The sequence below is a fragment of the Panthera leo genome, chromosome A3, assembly GCF_018350215.1.
Source record: "Panthera leo isolate Ple1 chromosome A3, P.leo_Ple1_pat1.1, whole genome shotgun sequence".
NCBI lineage: Eukaryota > Metazoa > Chordata > Mammalia > Carnivora > Felidae > Panthera > Panthera leo.
Genome location: NC_056681.1, coordinates 119,349,124 through 119,370,884, shown reverse-complemented (window position 1 = coordinate 119,370,884; position 21,761 = coordinate 119,349,124). Strand labels below are relative to the sequence as shown.

General features: G+C 38.7%; 1 protein-coding gene and 1 pseudogene across 4 annotated transcripts in view; one reads left to right on the top strand and one right to left on the bottom strand.

The window, feature by feature from the left end:
* Positions 1-21,761, bottom strand: part of ASXL2 (ASXL transcriptional regulator 2) — a 123,703-nt gene that overhangs the window by 90,893 nt on the left and 11,049 nt on the right. The window contains exon 1 of one of the 4 annotated variants that reach the window (XM_042933501.1): positions 11,967-12,551. The exons of the other annotated variants lie outside the window; for them this stretch is intronic. The gene's annotated coding sequence lies outside the window, so the exon portion shown is untranslated. Of the gene's footprint in view, positions 1-11,966; positions 12,552-21,761 lie in introns of those variants that run through there. 4 annotated transcript variants of the gene reach the window in all.
* Positions 9,908-9,995, top strand: LOC122216727 (annotated as a pseudogene).

Sequence of the window (21,761 nt, the reverse complement as noted above, 5' to 3'; positions counted from 1 at the left end):
AGACAGTTAACTGACTGAGCCACACAGGTGCCCCAACAAAGAGCTCTTTAATTAGTTTTACAGGTTCAGATTCCACTTAACCAAGAGAGAAGAAATCAAACTTGACAGGGCCTAGCACTGAATGGGAGGTCCAGAAGTGGTGACAGGGAATTAAAACAACTCTTCCTAAAACAGTGAAGGAAATGTGGAGTCAAGGAAAAATTGTATAGTCAAATGGACTTGAACAAGTTTCACGGAACCAGGAAAAAAGGAAAGAGAAGCATCCCTAGCTATCCAATTCTCCCCACCTCAAATAGACAAATAGATTATTCAGATCAAGTTTGACAAATCCTTCATTACCCAAACTTGTGCTACTTATAATTTGACACTTGAAACAAGATGAGTCAAGAGGATGCAGTATCCCCCACCTAACTAACTATGCAAACACTACGTGAGTTTAGAACCTAAACAAAAAGTAACAATACATGCAACTTAGAAGGAATAACTTATAGAGCCAAATATCTGAAAAGGAAAGACAGAAAAGGACCTTACCTGGCTGCTTAGCAGTATCTGTTGATCACTAACTCTGTCCTGAGATGCACTCAGCTCAGCTCTGTTACACCAGACTCTCCTTGTTTCCCTCCTACCCTCTCCACCAGTGACTTTTTATTCTCCACAGTATTTTAATAATGATCTCCTTCAGAATTCTCTTAATTTCTAACCTCTTTGCACATTTCCATCCTCTCACGGTTTCAAAAATCAATACGCTCCTACAGCAGCATTCTATATACACCCCCCATAGTTCTTATCATACTGTATTTATTATAACTGCATTTTACATCATCTGTCTTACCCACTGGTACATAAGTTCCATAAGGGCTGAGACCTTCTGTTTTGTTCATATAGTACCCTTAGTGCCTATCATATACTAAGTGTAAAACGTGAGGGCTGACTGGCGGATTCAGGAACACAGACGGTAAGACTGGCTCCATAAAAATTAATTTTTTTTTTAAACAAGAAAGGATGAAAGGTGAATGCAAATGCAAATAAGTTTGTAGATTCAGGGACAGAAACTTAAATGTAAGAAGCGGCTGAGAATATTTAAATACAAAGAGGCAGGGGTGCCTGGGTGGCTCAGTCTGTTGGGCATCTGACTTCGGCTCAGGTCATGATCTCACAGTTCGTGGGTCCAAGCCCCACGTCAGGCTCTGTGCTGACAGCTCGGAGCCTGGAGCCTGCTTTGGATTCTCTGTCTCCCTTCCCTCTCTGTCTTCCCCTCTCCCACTTGTGCTCTGTCTCACCCTCTCTCTCTCAAAAATAAATAAACATTAATAAAAAAAATTTTTTTAATACAAAGAGGCAGCTGCAGATAGCCAGATAGCTATATGGGCTACATATAGCTATATATATGGGCCCATATAGCTACAGATAGGGGCCCAGATAGCTACAGATAGCTATATGGGCTGGCTTCTCAAGCTCACAAGTACAGTTTTACCTAAAAGTCCCTCAATTCTGAACAGCTCTATCAAGTCATTCTGCTCTACATTAGGTTATTTTTATCTGATTATCCAAGAAGTCTGTATGTTATGTACACTCCCTAGTTCAGCCAAAAAGAAAGAAAGAAAGAAAGAAAGAAAGAAAGAAAGAAAGAAAGAAAGAAAGAAAGAAAAAAGAAAGTTCCCAAAAGCTCATTCTCTCAAAATTCTGAGGATTTAATACTTATCTAGAATTTAAGTGCCAGGTACCGTTTTAAGTGCTTTACATACATTAGCTCATTTAATCTTTACAATAAACCTACCAGGTAGATGCTAATATGGCATTTTTTTCAGATGTGAAAACTTTGGCACAGGAAAAATAAGTAATTTACCCAAGGTCACATCAGCCAGCAAGTGATGGAGGACAAGACTCTTTGCTCCTAAGCATTATGCTATACTGCCTTCCTCAATCAGTGACACATCCATACCACTTCTAAATTTAATTCTCACTGTAACACACAATCACTAACTGTCTAAGTGCCAAAACCTGGGACTGCAAAGATGAATAAGAAACAAGCCCTGGGACCCCTGAATGCCTCAGTGGGTTGAGCGTCCGTCTGACTCTTGATTGCAGCTCAGGTCATGATCCCAGGGTTGTGGGACTGAGCCCAGAGTCCGGATCTGCAATGAGCATGGAGCCTGCTTAAAATTCTTTCTCTCACCCTCTGCCCCTCTCCCCAGATCACACTCGCTCTCTTGCTCTCTCTCTCTCTCTCTCTCTCAAAAAAAAAAAAAAACAAAACAAAAAAACAAGCAAGCCCAGTTCACAACTAGGGTAGAGAAAGAATGGCAGAAAGGAGAGACAGACAACTATGAGAGAAGAAATACTAAAAGGATATAAAGGACTACAGAGGGGCACCTGGGTGGCTCAGTTGATTAAGTTTCCAACTTCGGCTCAGGTCATGATCTCACAGTCTGAGTTCAAGGCCAGCGTCGGGCTCTGTGCTGACAGCTCAGACAGAGCCTGGAGCCTGCTCCAGATTCTGTGTCTCCCTCTCTCTCTGTTCCTACCCCACTTGCACTCCCTCTCTCTCTCTCTCTTTCTCGCTCTCAAAAATAAATAAACATCATAAAAAAATACATATGGAAGCAAAAGTAAAGAACATTTAATTCTTCCTATAAAAATTATGCAGTATTTCAAATACAGAGGAAACTACAAAATAAAAGAACACTTATGCACTGACTAGGAAACTTTGTCAAATCTGCAAAGGAAAATGAAGGAACTTTTTTTTTTTTAAAGCGAGAGCATGTATGTGCACAAGAGTGGGGGGGGGGGGAGCAGAGAGAGAATCTCAAGCAGGCTCCGGGCTCAGCAAGGAGCCCAACATGGGGCTCAATCCCACGACCCTAGGTTCATGACTTGAGCCAAAATCAAGAGTCAGACACTCAACTGATTGAACCACCCAGGCACCCCGAAGGAGCTTTTTGAAAAGATAGAAATGTTCTATACTTTGACTAGGGTGGTGGTCACATGGTTGCATACATTTGTCAAAATGAATTCAGCTATACTTTTAAGATGTATGCATTGTAGTACATAAATATTACACCTCAAAAAAGCTGGCATATACCTCAATAAATTGATTTTTAAAGGAATTAAGCCAAAATGAAGGAATACTGGAAAAATACGCCACACTCCCTGAAATTCAAGAGTAAGCACAAATTAAGGAAAAAAACAAATTTGAAAATGGGTTAGGGTGGAAATTACGGTTTGTATTAAACTGCACTTATTCACATCTGAGATACTGTCTTAACACCTGAAATGACCAAAATAACAGAAGCAGTGAAAGGATATCCAACAGAAAAATTTAGGGAAAGAGGGGTGAGAAACAGAAAGGATAAAGTTCTCTGTTTAGCTGGGGGGGGGGGGGGGGGGGTTATCCTTAGGAGGAAAAAAGATACTGCATCAACTGTAGCCATCAAACAAAAATAAAAAAAGAATGCCAAGAGATGGTAGACAATACATAACAGGCTCTGGCTGTTAGGCAAGTTAGCATTCTAATGGTAGAAACAGACAACAAATATGTAAGAAAAAAATTTTTTTCTTCACATAGTGGTAAGTGCAATACACAAAATAAAACAGGATAATAAGGTTGACAGTGAATGGGAAAAGAGAGAAATCCACTGAGTAATCAGGCCTCAGTGACTACCCAACATTTAAGCTGAGAACTGAGTGACAAGTTGCCAGGCATGGGAATATTTGAGGGCAAAACAAGAGCCATGAAAAGCCATGATAAGTTTTAGTTTATTTAGCCACATGGAAAATAAAATTCAGGAGTGCGTGGGTGGCTCAGTCGGTTATGCGTCTGACTCTTGATTTCAGCTCAGGTCATGATCTCAAGTTTCATGGGTTTGAGCCCCATGTTAGGCTCTGTACTGATGGTGTGGAGCCTGCTTGGGATGCTCCCTCTCTCTCTGCCCCTCCCATGCATGATCTCTCTGTCTCTCAAAATAATATTCAAACTCAATATTTCATCAGGGTGGTTTTACTTAAAAAAGAAAAAAAAGAACAGATACCACATTTAAAGAAAACAAAAAATATACAGCGAAAAGTTTCATTCCTTTCCCCGCCTCACCTTCAACCCCTTCATGTACCCCCCCATCTCTTACTCAGACACTCAGTTTCTTATGTAGCCTCCTAACATTAAAGCAATCATGAACAAACACAAATATATTTATCTTCTTTCACTTTTACACACAAAAGGCAGTAAGTCACACACAATACTCAATACATGACCTTCTTAGTGCATCTTGAAGAACCCTATGTGTATATAGAAAGCAACTATTCCTTTTTATAGTTGCATAATACTCCATTGTATAATTATACTACTATTTACTTAACCATCTCCTAATGATAGATTTGGGAACTGTTTCCCATCTTTTGCATAGTATACAGCAGAAACAGGTGGTGCCCTGTATCACATCCCCTCAGCCCAAGGGGAATTCAGCCACATATGCTGTGGACAGTTCCCACTTACAATGACAGTGTCCCACCTCATGCTGAGAGTAGCCTATCCCAAGGGTCCATGAGTCTCTCCACTTTTCTGCCTCAGGGCTTTCTCCAAAGCCACGAAAGCCCAAATAGCAGCAAGGCAGCTCACAAGTCCAGGGAAGTTAGCAACCTTACCAGAAATCCTAAACCAACTGCCAGGGTGAACAAATGCTCCAGACTGTCTTAAACCACTCCATACATATGCAACAGACCCACAAATGAGGAAGTCATAGTGGCAGGGATGAAGGTTATTTATAAGCCCAACAGCATAGAGGCTTCCTCTCATGAAAACTGATAAACCTTAACTACTGTTCCTGCTAAGTGTCCAAAACTTGTCATCAACAAAGTCCTACTCTGAGTCCCTCAAAGAGATGAGCCAGCTAACAAAGGAAAAGGAACAGAATAGGATGCTGGTAGTACCACTGTACAAATGTGTTACTATCAAAAAAGAATTTATGTAAAAGGATTCTATGTCTAAGATAAAAAGTAGGTTCTAAATTCTATCAGGGTTGTCACCATCCCTGATAAAAATTTCCAACAAAATGAAGTAAGCTAGGTGTTCCTGGGTGGCTCGGTCAGTTGAACGTCCAACTCTTGACTTCAGCTCTGATCGTGATCCCAGGGTTGTGGGATCGAGCCCCACATCAGGCTCCGCACTGAGGGTGAAGCCTGCTTAGGATTTTCTCTCTCTCTCCCTCTGCTCCTCTCCCCTGATTGTACTCTCTCTCTCTCTCAAATAAAAAAGGGAGAAAAAATAAGTTAAAAAAAATGAAGTGAGCTAAGCCATACACTAAAAAAAAAATGAAGCTACTATAGCAACCACTATCTTAATTAGAGTTAAGGCGCCCCTCTCTCTCAATCTTTCCTCTACAATTCTCATGTATGACTGCAAGACAGAGATAAGAGTATATGAATAATAAAATGAGTAAGGTTGATTTCAAAGATATACCAAATTTCAAACTCCAAAAACTTCTACTTTATCTCCCAATCACTAGTAAAATGGTTAGAAAAATTGCCTATTAGGAAGCTTCAATAATTACAAAAACCATAAAATGTTCTTTTTGTTGTGATTATAATGCAATAAAATCATAAATTATAAAAAATAAAATAAGTCCTTAAAACTGTTTTTTATCTCAACCCAAAAAAAAAGTCTTGGACCAACAGGGAAATCACAACTATAATATCTAGAGAAAAGAAGTAAGTGAAAGGTATAATTATGGAAAAGAAGGAAGCAATTTATTATTTTTAAAAGTACTTCTCTTATTCTCTTAAACTACTTGAATTTTTTTTTTTTTTACCATATTGATTTCAACAATATCTAAGCACCTTCTATACAGCATACGCTTGAACAACATGGGTTCGAACTACACAACTCCACTTACACACAGACTTTTTTTGGATACATACGGCAGAGTACTGTAGATGTATTTTCTCTCATGATCTTAACGTTTTCTTTTCTCTGGCTTACATTATTATAAGAACACAGTATGTAATGCATGTAACATACAAAATATGTGTTAATCAACTGTTGGTTTATTGGTAAGGCTTCCATCAGTAGTAGGCTATTAAGTAGTTAAGTTTTGGGGGAGTCCAAAGTAATACTCAGATTTTCAACTGCACGGGGAATCAGCACCCCTAACCCATGTTATTCAAGAGTCAACTATAGTTCGATCACATAACAAGGCATCTAAAATATCCAAATTTATACTCTACCATCCTCAATATACTATCTTCACTGGATTAAGTTAATCTAATTCCACTGTCTCAAAAATCATTCTCACGTACACCTTTGGTAATGAATCTTTCCTCATTTAAAATGGCCTTTTCTTCCCAGACCCATATGAAAATTTAACTTTCTTTAGGGGTTCATATCCCTTTGAAAGTCTGATGATAGCTATGAAAACTCTTCTAAGGAGAAAAAAAAAAGTTTATGGTTAGTTTCTGTCGGTCACCAGATCCCATGAAGTTTAAGGTACACTTGTGATTTTAACCATTTATGTACCATTCAACATTTCTCTGGTTAAAAGGCCCTGATTCACCTTTGGAGACCCACCTCCTTCCTCCATTCTCAATCCATATGGTGGGAACCAACACTAGCAATAAAGCAAGAAAAAAAGCACTTTCCAACCTCTTGGCCATAGTAATTCACTTAGAAATGGACAGAAGACTCAAACTAAGGCTGCAGGAGCAGAATAACAGGAACTACTGACTTAAACTTGAATGATGGGACACTGAAGCTAACAGCTTTCAAACATCCAAAAGACCAACAAAAGAGATAGGGAGGTAGTGAGGAAGGGAGGGAGGAAGGAAGGGAGGGAAAGAGAGAGAGAGAGAGAAAGAATATCTTCACAATGCCCCCCCCCCTTTTTTAAAAATATAATTTATTGTCAAATTGGCTAACATATAGTGTGTAAAGTGTGCTCTTGGTTTTGGGGGTAGATGCCCGTGGTTCATTGCTCACATACAACACCCAGTGCTCATCCCAACAAGTGTCTTCCTTAATGCCCTCTACCATTTTCAAAAACAATCCTGACATAGAGCCCATCCCTAGATCAAGATTAAGAACTCCTAAAATAGGTAAATCTATTCTGAATCCATACACATGGGTTCATAACAGTAAAGCTAATTATGGCAAATACACTGGCAATAATTAGAGCCTACTAGTCACAAAAAGCTTTTAACCTAGTATAGGAGAAAAAAAATTATATATTTTTAAAGTTCTGTAAGTTACTGAACTATATGATGAAATATTCCCAAAGTCAGTGAAAGCAAATGCCTTAAGACAAGGCAATTGTCTTAAGACTGAAGAATTTTATAGATGTCAAACACAACCCGGACTTCCATATCCTTGTTCAAAAGAACCAAGTTAAAGTCTCACCTCACTCATGAAGTCACTCACATCCTCAATGACACCCTTCCTTCTCAACTTTAGGTACTCAAAATGGACAATTTTGCCATTTAATTGTATACATACTTTTATCATTCCTGCTTATTTTAGTCTCTAACTCTTGTCTCCACACAGTGAAATGCACTTATTCACTGAGACAAAATAGTCAAGGTTTTAATCAAAAGAGAACTAGAAAAAAATCTAAACAGGACAGATGAGCAAGAAATTCCAACTTAGATTTACTGAATTTCACCTTTCTTTCAGAAGGAAACTCAAGAGTTTTCCTCTGTGATTAATATCACCACCACCACAACAGCCCCACAGAAGTGCAATTTCCTTTATTTTTTTTTTTAGTTTTATTTTATTATTTATTTTGAGAGATGTACAAGCATGGGGGAGGGGCAGAGAGGGAGAGAGAGAATTCAAAGTGGGTGGGCTCTGTGCTGTCGGAGCTCGTGGAGCTCATTCCCGTGAACCGTGAAATCATGACCTGAGCATAAATCAAGAGCTCAAAGCCTAACAATTAAGCCACCCCCAGGCACCCCCAGAGGTACAATTTCTATTTAAAGCTCCATGAAAAAAGTGAGTCAAAATACCTTTTTTTCTGCCTTTGCAAAGTTTAAAAAAGAAAAAAAAAGCAACTGGAGGCACTGTAAAAAGAGAGCTTTATTAAATATTAAGGGAAAAGTTGCACAACGTAAGGAAGGAAAAGACAACACAATCTGCAGTCACTTTCACATGAGCAGATTTTTGAATCTCACCATGATGACCTTCTAATACCAATACTCCCTGCTCTTGCTTCCACCCTTCTAACCCCTTAGGAGCTGACAGGAGGTCTAGTGAACCACTAGAGTTCATGAAAGAAATAAGAGTCATCATTCCCCCACAATAAGTCCAGTGTTACCTCAAGGTCAGTGACCATGTTACATACCAATGATTCTCCACAAATCAAAAGAAGACTAAGTTAGGAGGGGGGGAAAAGTGCAAATCAATTAGGCTGAAATACTAATGGTGGTTGCCACTGGGTAGTGAGGACAGTGGGTGATTTTTTTCCTTTTAACCCTCCCCACACTTTCTATCATGTGCAAGTATTATTTTTACCCACAAAAGGGTTTGGGTTTTTTTCCATTATTATGCAGTCAAATCTTCGCCTTTATGGATTCTGCTTTTGTTAAGTATGCTTTCCATAGAATGACACAAAACCAGAGAAACAGGAGGAGAAATATTACCAAATGTGACTACATAAAAATGAAAAACTTGGTACCGTGTGTATGCACATGTACACACACAAACCCATAAACAAAGTCTAAATAAAAACCAGGAAAATATATCACACACAGAAAAAGTTGTTATAAATAAATGAGAAAGGGGTACCTGGGTGGTGCAGTAGGTTAAGCCTCCAGCTCAGGTCACGTTCTAATGGTTCGTGAGTTCAAGCCCCATATCGGGCTCTGCACTGATGGTGCGGAGCCTGTTTGGGATTCTGTCTCTCCTTCTCTCTGCCCCTACCCAGCTTGTGCACACTCTCTCTCTCTCTCAAAATAAACTTAAATTTTTTTAAATAAATGAGAAAAAAAACCAACAATCGAAAGAAAGAAAGAAAGAGAGAGAGAGAAAGAGAAAACTGGCAAAGGATATAAAAAGGTAGTTTAGAGAAACAAATACAAGTGGTCAGTAAACATCAGAAGATGTTCAACCACAGTCATGCAACCATAAATACAGAAATTGAAATCAAACCAGATTTTTTTCATCTACTGAGTTTGCAAAAATGAAAAGGTATGAAAAGCCCATTATTTGTCAGCGTATGAGAAACAGGTATTGTCATCCATTACCGTAAAATGGCACAACCCTTTTGAAGCACAATTTGGTACTCTCCAACCCTGATTGGGTACATCTCTGACCCACCAATTATAATATAAAAATTAATTGTACTGCTATATTCTTACAAGAACACAAATAATATGTACAACATTTACTTAAACTATGTTTATAACATCATGGTAAAACTGGAATGGCCTAAATTCCAGTAGTTACTAGGAAAATAGATTTCTAATCAACCAAATAATAGAAGAATACGCCATCAAAGAGAGCAATGTGGACACTAAAATAAGAGACAACAAAAGTAAGAAGAGACAAAATGAACTACATTAAAATTTAAAATCTATGCATCAAGGGACACAGTCACAACAGTGCAAAGCTGACCTACAGAACTGGAGAAAATATTTGCAAATCATATATGTTAAAGAGTTAATATTCAGAATAGTGTTTGCTTCAGCAGCACCTGTACTAAAATTGGAATGATACAAGCAAGGGGCATCTGGGTGGCTCAGTCAGTTAGGCATCTTGAGTTCGGCTCAGATCACGATCTTATGGTTCAGGAGTTCTACCTCCACATCGGGCTCTGCACTGATGACACAGAGCCTGCTTGGGATTCTTTCTCCCTTTCTCTCTCTCCTTCCCCCACTCATGCTCTCTCTCTCAAAAAAAATGAACTTTTTATGTAAAAAAAAAATAAAGTAAAATTAAAAAAATAAAATTGGAACAATACAGTGAAAATTAGCATGGCCCCTACGACATACATATTTGTGAAGCATTTTTTTTTTTAAATCAAAGACATCCAGATGGCTAACAGACACATGAAAATATATTCAACATCACTCATCATCAGGTAAATACAAATCAAAATCACAATGAGATACCACCTCACATCTGTCAGAATGGCTAAAATTAACAACACAAGAAAAAATAGATGTTGGCAAGGATGGAGAAAGGGGAACCCTCTTACACTGTTGATGGGAATGTAAACTGGTACACCCACTCTGGAAAACAGTATGGAGGTTCCTCAAAAAGCTAAATATAGAACTACTCTAGGATCCAGCAACTGCACTATTTAGGTATTTATACAAAGGATACGAAAATACTAATTTGAAGGGATACATGTTTATAGCAGCATTATCAACAATTATCAACAATAGACAAATTATGGAAATAGCCTTAAGTGTCCATCGACTGATGAATGCATAAAGAAGCTTTGGTATATACATACAATGGAATATTACTCAGCCATAAAAAAGAATGAAATGTTGCCATTTGCAACAAGATGGATGGAGCTACAGTGTATCATGCTAAGCCATGCTAAGGGAAATAAGTCAGTCAGAGAAAGACAAACACTGTATGATTTCACTCAGGTGGAATTTAAGAAAAACAGATGAACATATGGGAAAGGGGGAAAAAAAGAGAGGCAAAGCATAAAAAACACTCTTTACTATAGAGAACAAACTGAGGGTTGCTGGAGAGGAGGTGGACAGAGGGATGGGTTGAATGGGTGATGGGCATTAAGGAGGGCACTTGTGAGGAGCACTGGGTGTTACATGTAAGTTATAAGTCACTAAATTCTACCCCTGAAATTAACACAGCTTATGTTAACTAGCTGTAATTTAAATAAAAACTTGAAAGTATGTACACACACACACACGCATTAATATTCAGAATATATACAGAACTACAACTCAAGAAAAAAACAAAAAACAAAAAAACAAAAACAAAAAAAAAAACTCAAAAACGGGCAGAGGACTGAACAGAAATTTCTCCAAAGGAGATATACAAATGGCCAAAAAAGCATATGAAAAGATGTTCAATAGCACTAATCATTAGGAAAATGCAAACCAAAACTACAATGCAATATCAATCATATCCACTAGGATGGCTGCTTTCAAAACAAAACAAACAAGAAAAACAGAAAATGACAAGTGTTGATAAGGACGTAGAAAAAATGGAACCTGTACACTGTTGACAAAAAATAGTATAGCGGTTCCTCAAAAAATTACAAATAGAATCATAATATGAATGCAGCAATATCACTCCTGGTTACATATCCAAAAGAATCAAAACCAAGGTCTCTCAAAGAGATACGTGTACACCATGTTCATAGCGGTATTATCAAATAGCCAAAAGGCAGAAGTGCCCACTGACAGATGAGTAAACAAAATATGATGTACACATACAATGGAATACCATTTGGCCTTAAAAAGGAAACTCTGGCACATGCTACAAGATGATGGAAGCTTGAGTACAATATACCAAGTTAAAAAAAGCAAATCATGAAATGACAAACATTGTATGATTTCACTTATACAAGGTATCTAGAATAGTCAAACTCATAGAAATGTAAAACAGAATGGTAGCTGCCAGGTACTGTGTGGGGAGGAAAAATGGGGAATTGTTTACTGAGTACAGAATATCAGTTTTCTAAGATGAGAAAGTTTTAGAAATACGTCACATAACAATGTGCATATATTTAACACTATTGAACTGCATATTCTAAGTAAACCTTGTGTTATACATTATTTTACCACCACTTTTTAAAAAGAGCAATGTGGATAGATGGAAAGATAGGAAATGTTAATGACAGATTCTAGGTGGTAGATATGTGGTTATTTTCTGTAAAACTTTCAGCTTTGCTGTATTTATAATTATTCATAATAAAATATTATGGGGGAAAAAGAACAATGCAGCACTCTATGAGCAGATGTACAGACACTTGCAGAACTGTATATAGTATAGTTTAACTTCTTACCCTTTAAAGGGGTGGGAATGGGGCAGGATTACATATATGGAAAGAAATTTTCTGGCCTTACACCTTAGAAGCCATTATCACTGTTTACCTCTGGAAAAAGAGTTGGAGATGTAAAAGTCTATTATACCCTTAAAGATTTGGGATTTTTGTCATGAGCATCTATTATTTGTATTGTAAACATATACATTTATCCAGGCCTATACCCATCATCCTCCCCATTATAAAGCAAATATTAATTCTCTAACATCTAGTTTCATGGCTTCACTTTTTACATTAAAAATGTCAACCCTTCTATAATTTGTTTTGGTATGTGATATGAAGCAGAGATACATATATTTTTTTTCCCAAGATTATTAGGTTTCTCAACACTACCTGTATACTGAATTCTTAAATATATGTCACTGTCTCTGGATTTTCACATCTGTACTATTTACCAATCTTGTCTAGTCCCAAATCAGTGCCATGTTGCATTAATCACTGTATCTCTGCAATACATTTTAACATCTAGAAATATGCTATGCCTATGGGCACCTGGATGGCTCAGTGGGTTAAGCATCTGATTTTGTCTCAGGTCATGATCTCACAGTTCAGGAGTTCGAGCCCTGTGTGAAGCTCTATGATGACAGCTCAGAGCCTGGAGCCTGCTTCAGATTCTGTGTCTCCTTCTCTCTCTGCCCTTTCCCTGATGGCACTCTGTCTCTCTGTCTCTGTCTCTGTCTCTCAAAACTAAACCAAAAAAAAATTTTTTTAAATAACAAATAAATTTTTAAAAATTAAAAAAAGTTATGTTATGCCTCTTTTTTAAGGTTACATTTCTCTTTTTAAAAATATTCTTAGGGATGCCTGGGTGGCTCAGTTGGTTAAGTGTCCAACTCCTGATTTAGCTCAGGTCATGATCTCATGCTTCATGAGATCAAGCCTTCCATCTGGCTCTGAACTAACAGCATGGAGCCTGCTTGGGATTCTCTCCCTCTGTCTCTCTCTCAAAATAAATAAAACATTTTTTAAAATACTGTTAGTCTAACCCAGTTGAACTTTTGATTTGTTTTCCAAAGTAGAACTGTACTTGACAAGAACTGAAATTTTATCATATTGATTCTTCCCATCCACATAAAACAAATTGGCTCTCTTCCATTTTTCAAGTGTTTCCCTCATCCTTTTCAGGGATTTTACAGTTTTCTTCACCTAGATCCTGCACATTTCTTATCCAACTTATTTCTAAATACTTCATAGTTTTCATTGTATTTTGTTTACTATGGAAGGAAGGAAGGAAGGAAGGAAGGAAAGAAAGAAAGAAAGAAAGAAAGAAAGAAAGAAAGAAAGAAAGAAAGACAAACAGCTAGAAAGTCTCAAAATACATGGACATTAAACAACACACTTTTAAATAATACACAGACTATGGGGCACCCGGGTGGCTCAGTCAGTTAAGCATCCAGCTATTGACCTCAGTTCATGATCTCATGGTTCATGAGTTCCAGCCCAACGTCAGGCTCTGTGCTGTCAGCACAGAGCCTGCTTGGTATTCTCCCACTCTCCCTGCCCTTCACCCCTACCAAATAAATAAACATTTTAAAATGAAATAATACATTGGCTAAAGAAAAAAAATCTCAAAAGAAATTTTAATATATTATGAACTAAATGAAAATGAAAATACAAGTTAACAAAATTTCATGATGCAGGAAAAGCAGTGCTTAGAAATTCATGGCACTGAACACATACATGCATACATTAGAAAAAAAATATAAAATTAATAATCCAAGATTCTACCTTAGGAAACTAGAAAAAGAGCAAATTAAATTCAAACTAAACAGAAGAGATAATAAAAATGAGAGCAATAATCTGTGAAACTGAAAACTGGAAATCATAGAGAAAAATCAATACAACTAAAAGGTGGTTCTCTGAAAAATCAATAAATGAATAAACCTAAGACTAAGAAAAAAGACACAAATTACTAGTATCATAAGTGAAAGAGAGAGCATCACTACATATCCCATGGACAATAAAAGAATAAAAGAGTATTATGGGGGCACCTGGCTGGCTCAGTTGGTGAGGGCCTGCGACTCTTGCTCTTGGGGTTGTTCGAGCTCCATGATGGGTGTAGAGATTACTTAAAAATAAAATCTTGGGAGGGGCGCCTGGGTGGCTCAGTCAGTTGAGCATCTGACTTCAGCTCAGGTCACGATCTCGTGGTTCGTGGGTTCAAGCCCTGTGTCAGGCTCTGTACTGGCAGCTCAGAGCCTGGGGCCTGCTTCAGATTCTGTTGTCTCCCTCTCTCTCTCTGCCCCTCCCCCATTGTTCTCTCTCTCTCTCTCTCTCTCTCTCTCTCTCTCTCTCTCAAAAATAAATATTAAAAAATTAAAAATAAAATAAAATAAACCCTTGGGGTACCTGGGTGGCTCAGATGGTTAAGAGTCTGACTCTTGTTCTCTGCTCAGATCATGATCTCAGTTTGTGAGTTAGAGTCCCACATCCGACTCCGTGCTGAAGGCACAGAGCCTGCTTGGGATTCTGTCTCTGTCTCTGCCCCTCCCCTACTCACTCTCTGTCTCTCTCAAAATAAACTTAAAAAAAAAAAAACCCTCAAATTTAAAAAATAAATAAGATAAAATCTTAAAAATAAACAAACATTATGAATAACTCTATGTCCATAAATTTGATAACCTAGATGAAACGTATCAATTCCTTGAAAGATACAATCTGTCAAAACTCAACAAGAAGAAACAGACAATCTGAATAGGCCTGTATATTTTTTTTTAATGTTTACTTATTTATTTTTGAGAGAGTGAGCACACAAGCAGGAGGCAGGCAGAGAGAGAGAGAGAGAGAGAGAGAGAGAAATTCCAAGCAGGCTCCATGCTGTCAGCGCAGAGCCCGATGCTGTGCTCAATTCCATGAATAGTGAGATTATGACCTGAGCCCACACCAAGAGTCTGACGCTCAACTGACTGAGCCACCAGGTGCCCCTAGGCCTATATCTTTTAAAGAAACAGAATACATAACTAATAACCTTCCAAAGCAGGAAGCACCAGACCAACGTAGGTTCACTGGCAAATTCTACTGAACACTGAATGCAGAAACTATACCAATTCTGTACAATCTTTTCCAGAAGACAGGAGCAGAAGAAATACTTCCTCATTCTGAGGCTTGCAATACCCTAATATCAAAACCAGACAAAGACACCAAAAGAAAACAAAAACAAAAACAGAAAACAAAACAGTACAGATCAATATCTTTCATTAACATAAGTGCAAAAATCCTCAACGAAACATTAGCAAATCAAATCCAACAAAGTGAATGGTAGCACACAGACTGGGGAAGATCAGAATTCAAAATACCACCAAATGGCAGAGTTTAGCAAATTTCCCCCTCCAGTACCTCTCAATCTGAATTCAACAGAGCCCAAAACCTGGATATGGGCATTAGTGTACACAGAGTTCCATTAGAGTAGGAGTCTCCTAATACTCAGCAACAAAGAAGGAATTTCTCCATTTTATTTCTTAAAACTCTGAAAGGAGGAAAACCTTCCCCTCCATATCAGAGGAGTTTACAGTCCCAAAAGAATGAAGCAAAACCCCATTGCTCTTTCCCCTCTCGTCTCCGGCTGCTCAGCCCAAGGGAGATACAGTCGTAGGAAATGCAGAGTAAAATAAAGACATTTCTGGCCAAAGATGAAAAATGGGAATCCCCCCAAATCAGAAAGTACTGGGAAGACTGCCAACAAAAGAACTCAGGAAAGCGACCCTTAAAATTGTGTATGAACTCCTCAGCTAACACCTGAGCTATGCATACATGACTGGACACTAAAACAGTATAGACAGACTTTGAGAATTGAACTGTGGGATAAATCGGGGTCAGCCAAACTTATCTATAAAGAACCAAACAGTAAATATTTTACGTTTTGTGGGCCAGTCTCTGTTGCAACTGCTCAACTGTGACCACCAAAGTATGAAAGCAGCCACAAAAAATATACACAAATGGGCATGGCTGGGTTCCAATAAAATCTTACTTATAAAAATAGGCAGTGAACTAGATCTGGCCCACAGGCCAGAGTTTCATAACCCAAAGGGAAGACCACCCCCCAAATCCCACATAGTATGATGGTTCACACAAAGGAAAAGTCCAAATAGCACTAAAAAGGCTTTGAAGTCCTAACTGACATTGAAACAACAACCCACAGAAGGCTGGTCAAAACCTGAAGCCTAAACACAATTCAGCTAACTGTTTGCTAAAATAAAACTATTAACATTCTCCATGTAATTTAAACAAGACACAGAGTGTCAATTACAATTTAAATTTACATGGTATACCAAAACCCAGGAAAACCTCAGTTTGCTTGGGAAAGAAAATCAAAACACAGAAACAACAAGATAACACTGGTATGGGAAATATTTCGTAAAGACTTAAAAACAACTATTATAAAAATGCTCCAAGTAAAGGTAAACATTTTTTTTTTTAACATTTATTCATTTTTGAGAGAGAGAGAGAGAGAGACAGAGCGTCAGTGGGGGAGGGGCAGAGAGAGAGGGAGACACAGAATCTGAAGCAGGCTCCAGGCTCCAGGCTCTGAGCTGGCAGCACAGGGCCCAACGAGGGGCTCAAACTCATGGACTGCAAGATCATGACCTGAGCTGAAGTCAGACATCCAGGCGCCCGTAAAGGTAAACAGTCTTGAAGGAAGAGAAAGATATAAAGTAGAATATAAAGAACCAAATGGAGGGGCGCCTGGGTGGCTCAGTTGGTTAAGCGTCCAACATCCCAACATCTGCTCAGATTTCGGCTCAGGTCACGATCTCGTAGTCTGTGAGTTAGAGCCCCACGTTGGGCTCTGTGCTGACTCAGAGCCTGGAGCCTGCTTTGGATTCTGTGTCTCCCTCTCTCGCTCTCTCTCTGCCCCTCTCCCAATTGCACTCTGTCTCTGTCTCTCTCAAAACTAAACATTAAAAAAAATTTTAATACAAAAAGAACTAAATGGAAATTTTAGAACTGAAAAATAAACCAAACAAAAAAAAAAAAATCCCACCTTATCCACCTCATCAAATAAATCAATAAGAGGAAGTAAACATGAAAACAGAAAAACAAATAATCTAGTGATTGAATAAAAACCATTTACTCTAAATTTTTGTATGCCAAAGGACAAATCAAGAAAATGAAAGAACAGGGAGGGGCATCTGGCTGGCTCAGTTGGTGGACCATGCAACTCTTGAACTCCCGGTTGTGAGTTTGAGCCCCACATTTGGTGTAGAGATCACTTAAAAATAAAATCTTTAGGGGCACCTGGGGGGGCTCAGTTAAGCACTGGACTCTTGTTCAGCTCAGGTCATGATAACACAGTTTTGCTCGTGGGACTGAGCACAGAGCATACTCAGGATTCTCTCTCTCCCTCTCTCTCTCTCTCCCTCCCCAGCTTGCACATACACGCATTCTCTCTCAAAATAATAAATAAATTTTTTTTTAAAACTTTAAGAAACAGAATGGGGCAGGGGGGATGTGCCTGGGTGGCTGAGTCAATTAAGCATCCAAATCTTGATTTCGGCTCAGGCTGTGATCTCATGGTTCAAGAGATCAAGCCCCACGTCAGGCTCTGTGCTGACAGTGCTGAGCCTGCTAGGGATTCTCTCTCTCTCTCTCTCTCTCTCTCTCTCTCTCTCAAGTAAACAAGGAAGAAGGAGGAAGAGGAGGAAGGAGAAGAAGAAGAACCACAACAACAACAACAACAGAACCTATAAGGAAGGAAGACTTTCCAACTGATTTTTATAAGGCCAGCATTATCCTGATACCAAAACCCAGAGACAGATGATACAAGACAACTAAAGATTAATGTCTCTCATGAACATAACTGTAAATGTCCTCAACAAAATAATAGCAAATCCAGCTATATATAAAAAGCATAGGGTGCCTGGGTGGCTCAGTTGGTTAAGCAAGCAACTCTTGATTTCAGCTCAGATCATGATCTCAGTTTGTGAGATTGAGCCCCACATTGGACTCCACACTTCAGCAATTGAGCCTGCTTGGGATTTTCTCTCTCTCTCTCTCTCTCTCTCTCTCTCTCTGCCCCTCCTCCACATGCATGTGTGCATGCTCACCCTCTCTCTCAAAATAAATTAATAAACTTTAAAATATTTTTAATGTTTATTTATTTATTTTGAGAGAGAGCAAGCTGGGAAGGGAAAAAGAGAGAGAGAAAGAGAATCCTAAGCAGGCTCCATGCCATCAGCACAGAGCCCCACAGTGGGGCAGGATCTCACAAACCATGAGATCATGACCTGAGCTTAAATCAAGAGTCGGATGCTTAAGTGACTGAGTCACCCAGGCGCCTCAGTAAATAAACTTAAAACACACACACACACACACACACACACACACACACACACACACACCCCACAGGGGCACCTGGGTGGCTCAGTAAGTGGGACATCTGATTCTTGATTTCAAGGTCATGAGCTCAAGCCTCACATTGAGGGTGGAGCCTGCCTAAAAAGTTTTTTTTTATTTTTTTTTTTGATGTTTTATTTATTTTTGAGAGAGACAGAGCACAAGCAGGGAGAGGCATAGAGAAAGAGGACGGAGGATCCAAAGCGGGCTCCGTGCCACCTGCAGCAAGCCTGATGTGGGGCTCAAACCCACAAACCGTGACCACGACCCAAGCCCAAGTCGGATGCTCAACCAACAGAGCCACCCCCCAGGCGGCTCCCCCTAAAAAAGTTTAAAAAGCATAATACACCACAACCAAGTGAGATTTTTTTCCCCATAGGAATGCAAAGTCAATTCAATATTTGAAAATCAATGTCATCCACCATATTAACAGTCTAAAATTTAAAAGCAAATGACCCCAGGAATTCACTCAGAAAAAGCATCGAACTAAATTCAACATACATTCGTGACAAAAACTCTCAGTAAACTATAAATAAAAGGGAGCTTGGTCAACCTGACAAGTACTTATAAAAAACCTACAGCTAACACACTTAACGATAAAAGACTAAATACTTTCTCCTGTAATCAGAAAAAAAGTATCTGCAAATCACATATCCAGCAAAGGGCTTACACCCAGGATGGATAGAGAATTCTCAACTCTCAACAGCAGAACAACAAACAACCCAGTTACACAGTGGGCAAAAGACCTGAACAGACACTTCACCAAAGAGGATATACGCTTGGAAAGGAAGCATGTAAAAAGATGCTCAACACGGTGACATGGCACACAACAGGCGGTGAGGACACCCATGACCTTACTCCTTCCTCTTTTTTGACTCCATCATCTCAGTAGCAGCTGCAGTGGCCACAGTTCAGTCACTGACATGCAGCTGTGTCGGTGCCCAGGAGCTACACACCCTCCAAGTGACCAGTCAGGAGACAGCAGACCGGGATCAAGACTCATGTAGCCTCGCTGGAGGGCATCACTCCAGAAGATCAAGTAGTGCTCCTGGCAGGCACACCCTTAGAGAATGAAGCTACCCTAGGTCTGTGCAGTAAAGGCTCTGACCACCCTGGAAGTAGCCCGCCCCATGCTTAAAGGTAAAGTCCACGGTTCCCCGGCCTGTGCTAGAAAAATAAGAGAGCAGACTCCCAAGGTGGCCAAACAGGAGAAAAAGAAGACCACGACAGGCCAAGCCAAGCAGCAGATGCAATATAACCAGTGCTTTGTCAATGCTGTGCCCACCTTTGGCAAGAAAAAGGCTCCAGTGCCAACTCTGAAGTCCATTGTAATACTGGCTTTCCCCAATAAAGACACTTAATTCAGGGGCACTTGAGTGGCTCAGTTGTTTACACGACTGGTGAGTTCGAGCCCCACATCCAGCTCTCTGCTGTCAGCGCAAAGTCCCCTTCAGATCCTCTGTCCCCCCTCTCTGCCCCTCCCCTGCTTGTGCACGAACATACTCTCTTGCTCTCAAAAATGAATGAGCATTTAAAAAAAAAAAAAAAAAGATGCTCAACAACATAAGCCATTAGGAAAATCAAAATCACAATGATCTACCACTGCACACATATTAGAATGGCTAAAATAAAAAGTGCTGACAGTACTAAAAGCAAGCAAGGATGAAGAGCAACTCTATTTCAAATACATTGCTGGTGGGAATACAAAAGGATACAGCCACTCTGAAAAAGTTTCCCAGTTTCTTGTAAAGGTAAACATACACTTATTCATTACACAGCAATCCCACTTCTGGTTATTTGCCCTGGGGAAATGAAAACAACATTCTGCCCACAAATTTTTACTGCAGCTCCATTCTTATTTGCCAAAAAAATAAAAACAACCTACACATCCCTCAACAGTGAATGGATAAACCATTATACATTAGTACAATGAAATACCACTCAGCAATAAAAAGGAATTAACTATTAATACACAAAACAACACAGATGAATCTCAAAGGCATTAAAGTGAATTTAAGAAACCAGTCTCAAAAGGTTATACACCATATGACACCATTTATATGACATTCTCAGAAAGACAAAACTAGTGATGAAGAACATGTCAGTGGTTGCCAAGGGTCAGGGACAAGTAGAGGGTAACTATATAAGATATTCAGGCTTGTACCTGACTACAGTGGTGGTAGTTATATGTGTTAAATTCACACAATTGTGTAACAAAAAGGTCAATTTTTACTGCATGGTAATTTTTTAAATAAAAACTTCTAAATCAAAATACTGAGATGAGCTAACAAGTGTATGTGTAAGTAGAAAATAAAAAGACAGTCACTACAGCATTAAAGTGGTCATTTTAGGTTTCCAATTTTCATAATAGTATTGAGCATTTAAGACATAACCACTTCACGAAATACCCTTCAGCCATAAAAAAAAGGGTTATTATTAGCAAACCCAGAAAATGACAAATGAAAGTATTTTTGAACATGAACAAGCAGATTAGAGGGGGGCCTGGGTGGCTCAGTCAGTTAAGTATCCGACTTCAGCTCAGGTCCATGAGTTCGAGCCCCGTGACAGGTGTGCTGAGAGCTCAGAACCTGGAGCCTGCTTCAGATTCTCTGTCCCCCCCACCTCTCGCTGCACCACCCCCACTCCGTTCATGCTCTCTCAAAATAAATAAATGTGAAGAAAAAAGAAAAAGCAGATTAGAAACTGAGAGACTAATTACAACCAAAAAGAAAAAAATGTATCAAAGACTAAAAGGAAATATCCCAAAATGTTTATATTGTGTCAGACAGAATAAGTGATCTTTTTTTCTAATTCATGAAACTTTTACAAAATGAAAGAAACCTATGTTACATATTACTATAACTAAAATATATTTATTTTAAATTTCAGCATGGATGGACCTAGACAATATTATGCTAAGTGAGATAAGTCAGATAGACAAAGACAATTACCATATGATTTCCCTGATATGTAGAACCTAAAAAACAAAACAAATGAACCAACAAAACAGAAACAAACCTATAGATACAGACAACAAACTGATGGTTGCCAGAGGAGAGGGAACTGGGTGATAGACCAAATAGGTGAAGGGGATTAAGAGGTACAATCTTCCAGTGGTAAAGAAGACACAGGTACATAATGTACATTATAGGGGATATAGTCAATGATATTATAAAAACTTTGTATGGTGACAAATTATATATATTTCATAATGTATGTAAACACTGAATCACTGTGTTGTATAACTGAAACTAATACAGTATTATATGTCAATTACTCTTCAATAATAAATTAAGCCCAATAAAGTGAAAAGACAGTAATCCTAACTCAGAACCAAGATTCACAAACAATAAATCGAAGTAAATTTATAAAATGTCAACCCTCATCTAGACCATTAATGAGAAAAAAGACAAAAATGTTGAC